The sequence below is a fragment of the Mobula birostris genome, chromosome 17 (assembly GCF_030028105.1).
Source record: "Mobula birostris isolate sMobBir1 chromosome 17, sMobBir1.hap1, whole genome shotgun sequence".
Classification (NCBI taxonomy): Eukaryota; Metazoa; Chordata; class Chondrichthyes; order Myliobatiformes; family Myliobatidae; genus Mobula; species Mobula birostris.
This window is the reverse complement of record NC_092386.1, coordinates 23,108,299-23,113,472: the sequence shown is the minus strand read 5'-3', so window position 1 is coordinate 23,113,472 and position 5,174 is coordinate 23,108,299.

Below are 5,174 nucleotides of genomic sequence, written 5' to 3'. Positions count from 1 at the left end.
GCAAGGTCCTGTTGGACATTGTTAATGTGGAATGCTGCAATCACGAGTCACTGATTTGTTGGTGAGTTGTGGGGGACTGCATGACCTTGGTCTTGGCGAGAATTAGGCCTCAAACCGCGAGGTCGCCTGCTCATCTTATGTGGCTATCTAGATATCTACTGATCATCTAGATAAGATCTATATAGAAACTTTAGCAGGCTAAATCTCTCCTATCCATATGCTTAACTGGATGCCTTTTAAATGTTGCTAATATATCTACTTCAGCCACTATTTCTGTAAGTTCATTTTAAATACACACTAACTTTTTCCAAGAAGAATCTGTCCATGTCATTTTTAAAATAGTTTGTCTCTGATCTTAAACCTATGCCCTTTTATTTTTAACAGCCCTCCCTGGGGGAAAAAAAGCTATGTTTTCACCCTGCCTAAGCCCTTCATAATCTTATATACCTTTATCAGGTCAAACTGCACCCTGCTCCCCCCAACAATCTCCCATATTCTAGGGAATAAAATCCTATTCTCCTTGCATCTAAGGTCCCCAAGCCCAGAAAATACCCTGGTAGACCTCTTCTGCATTCTTTCTAATTTAACAACATATTTACTATAACAGGCTGATCAAAACTGTATACAGTACTCTAAGATCAGTCTCACCAATGTCTTAGATAACTGCAACATAATTTCCCAATTCCTCTACTCAAAGCCTGGACTGAGAAAATCCAACATGCCCAATGCCTTCTTTATCACCCTATCTATCTGTGATGCCACTTTCAGAGGGAGCTAGTTGTGCATTTCTATAGGATTCCCTAGGGCTCCAGCATTCATTTTATAAAACCAACCCTGGTTTGATCTCCCCAAATGCAAACCTCACATTTATCTGTGCTGAAAGCCATTTGCCAGTACTCATCTCACATTTCAACTTGACCAAGATCCCCCTGTGATTTGTCATAACCTTCTACATTGTGTTTGTAGATTCAAATTCAAATTGCTTATATAAATTACAGAGGTTCCCAGCACTGACCTCTGTGGCACACCACTAGACACAGTCCTCCATTCCGAGGAACGACCCTCAACCATCACCTTCTGCTTCCTAACACTGAGCTAATTAGGAACCCCATCAGCTATCTCCCAGGTAATCTAACCTTTCAGACAAGCCTGCCATGAGAGACCTTGTCAATTGCCTTAGTAAAGTCCATTCAGACAACATCCAGTGTCGCACGCTCTGTCCACCAGAGAAAGCAGGATCTCCCAGTGGCCACACATTTTAATTCCACATCCCATTCCCATTCTGACATATCTATCTACGGCCTCCTCTACAGTAAAGATGAAGCCACACTCAGGTTGGAGGAACAACACCTTATATTCCGTCTTGGTAGCCTCCAACCTGATGGCATGAACATCGACTTCTCTAACTTCCGCTAAGGCCCCACCTCCCCCTCGTACCCCATCTGTTACTTATTTTTAGGCACACATTCTTTCTCACTCTCCTTTTTCTCCCTCTGTCCCTCTGAATATACCTCTTGCCCATCCTCTGGGTTCCCCCCCCCTTGTCTTTCTTCCCGGACCTCCTGTCCCATGATCCTCTCGTATCCCCTTTTGCCTATCACCTGTCCAGCTCTTGGCTCTATCCCTCCCCCTCCTGTCTTCTCCTATCATTTTGGATCTCCCCCTCCCCCTCCAACTTTCAAATCCCTTACTCATTCTTCCTTCAGTTAGTCCTGACGAAGGGTCTCGGCCTGAAACGTCGACTGCACCTCTTCCTACAGATGCTGCCTGGCCTGCTGCGTTCACCAGCAACTTTGATGTGTGTTGCTTGAATTTCCAGCATCTGCAGAATTCCTGTTGTTTGCCTTATCTAAACTGTTGGCTTTCTCCTTAAACAATCTGACTTCCCACACACTGTGCTGAATCATATTTTCTCTCCAAATACAGATCCTGTTCCTTAGAATCCCCTCCAGCAATTTGCCCAACAGTGATGACAGGTCGGTCCGTAATCTCCTGGCTTGAATTTGCACTTTTTCTAAACAATGGAACCTCATCTATGGCCAGAAGTGAAGTAAAAACCTCTCCAAGGGCCTCTACAATTTCTTCTGTAGTTTTCCACAAGGTCTGATAATGCACTGTTGACTTATCCTCCTTAATGCACTTTAAGGCCCCTAATACCTCCTTCTTGCTAATTTGTATGGGGTGCAAGATATTACCACTCATTTCCTGAGCTTTCATAACTTTCTTCACAGTGAAAACGGAAGAGAAATATTCATTAAAAAAATCTCACCCATTTCCTTTGTTTCCACATATAAATGGTCATGTTGGTCTTTTAGTGAACCTATTCTGTCCCAAACCACCCTTTTACTCTTAATATATCTATAGAATCTCTTGGGATTTTGCTTCACCTGGTCTGCCAGATCCCCATCATATTCCTCTTTTGCCCTCCTAACTTCTCTTAAGTGGACTGTTAGACTTCTTGTAGCCATCAAGTGATTCATTCATTCTCATTTACTTATGCACAGTATATGCCTCACTCGCTTTTTTCTTAGTCAGTGCCTTAATATCTTTTATCAACTGGAATTCCCTAAACCTGTCTGCCTTGCCCTTCACCCTAACAGGGACATGCAGGCTCTGAGCTCTAGGCATCATATTTTTAAAAACCTCCCACTTGGTAGATGCTCCTTTCACTAAATAGTCTCAATCAATCAACCTCTGCAAGATCCTGCCTAATGGCTCTAAAATTTGTTTTTCCCCAGTTCAGGATCCTAGTCTGTGAACCAATCATATCCTTCTCTATTTTAAAACTAATAGAAATATGGTTACTGGACCCAAAGTGCTCATCTCAGACACTTGCCCTACCTCATTCCCTAGGAAGAGGTTTAGTGTTGCACACTCTCCAGTAGGTCCATCCAGATATTGATAAAGAGAACTTTCTTCCACACTGCTCAAGTTTCACTCTGTCCAAACCTTTTACACTATAAATGACCCAGTCAATATTAGGGAAATTAAAATCCCCCTCTAAATCTGCCCTATTGTGATTACTAGCTGCAGTCTTGCTGCAAAGCTGTTTCTCCAGTCCCTGCTATCTATTGGAGTCCCTATAGTACAATCCTATCAGAATGACCAACCCCTTCTTGTTTCCACATTCTATTCATATTGCTTCACTGGATATTGCCCTAATAATACCCTCTCTATGGTCAATTGTGATGTCCTCTCTCATCAAGAAACCAACTCCCCCTTTTGTTTCCTGTATGCTTAATTAATCCAATGTTTACCTGGTTGTCTATCCTCAATATCCTTTGCTCTACATGTATTATATTTGCACCAGGTTTTATTCCCCCATCACCTTTCAGTTGGCTAACAATTAATGCTACCTTCATTTAAAAATTCTCTCTATCCCCAACTTCTTGAGCCTTATGACCTTCTGCAAACTTTGAGAGCCTGCAACTTCAGCTGAATAGGTTTTCCATACCCACTTCCTCTGCCCAACCATTACGCCTTAATTCATCCATTCCATGTATTCTTATGTTCTAAAATCACTTGTACTTTTCCATTTCCCTGTCTTCTCCCTGAAATCCACTCTGATAAAGTTTTTAACAGCTATGCAAATAATTATTTGTTTTTAAAAAAGTAACTTTTAACTGCATTTTACAAAATCACTTTTCTTATAATAGCTGATAAATGAGAGGCACTATTTTAATATACTGCAAATTTACCTTATTAGCTGGTCCTCTTTCCTGTTTCTGGACAAAAACCAGAGAGAATAATCAGTTAATTACAATTCTTTTTCCAGTTATTCATAAATTAGACTACATTTGCATTTATCTGTTTAATAAAGCCAGCTCTAGATAAATTGTATTATAGAACGCAGCTATTCAGAAGTACTCGCAGAAAGCTGTGCTGAGGCTCCCAATCAAATTAGGGCACTGTTAACCCGATCTGGAATCTAGCGATGGAAATATCATGTTTTTTTAAACTGCAGATATTTTGGTGGGAAAAAAAAACAAAAAATGCTGGCAGCATATAACAGACCAGGCAACACTTACTGATCTGAAGCGTTAGTGTTTGTCTCTCTCTAGATGCTACCTGACCCGTCGACGCCAACATTTTATGGCTTTTTTTCCAGCATGCAGAGAGTAGCTCCATAAAAAGGTGATTCCTTTTTGGCCACGGACGACGCAATATTTATTATTTACACATAATATATCATGCACGTGACCGATGCTTCCAATTACACATAAGCCTATTTAGAATGAAATAACTTACGAATTCACGAAAAATTATTTCTTGGTCCTGTTTCATTAATGCCACGTTACATCTTTTAACTACGTCGGTGGTATTCTTATCCGCAAACACAAATACAACTTGGAAGAAGATTATGTACCTAAAAAAAGCTGTCAGGAAAAAAAAAGTAAATATAAGACCATTGGAAAACTTCGATTATAACACAAACTTACTATTTCGGATCTTGCAGTATTCAACATCAGAAGCTGCCACATGCTCAATTATTCATCAGCTACTTTTCTGTACTTAAGAATGACTTACCCATTTTTGAAGCCAGTAATGGACCGTTTGCTGATAGAAGTGATATTGACTGCTGTTTCAGTTACACCTATTTATACTGGTTATTAGACGCCCCCACGGAACAACCGAAACAGGTGGGTTTAATATTACAGGTTCATTCTTCCTGAGCGAAATTCAAATGTTCCAATCGAGTTTTAAGATTAGGGAAGAATACCGATTATCACCATATTCCCCCACATCCTGACAAGCGAGATACCAAATTATTATTCATGAATGAAGAGGTGTTTTGATGCATTGAATCATTCAGTCTTGGACAAGCCTTTTTTCCCCTTCAATTCATTTTTAACATGTAAATCTAGTTAATTAGGAATGTCCTTACATCATCTTTACCCTCTATTTTATATGTGGGCTTTTGATAGTTAAACAGGTTTCTCGACTTTGTCTTTAAGACTAATTGTGAATAAGAAATTAGCTCCAAAAATACTTTCTACTGATAAGAATTTTATGTGTGAATATAATAATTGTTATTTTCTCTGTAATTTAGTTTAATATGCATATGCATTATACGTATTATATAACCTATTAACAGTTAGATTATATAATACATATAATGCTTATTAAACTAAATTATTTGCAGAGTTAATCCTGCTTGAGTAAGAGGTCACAGA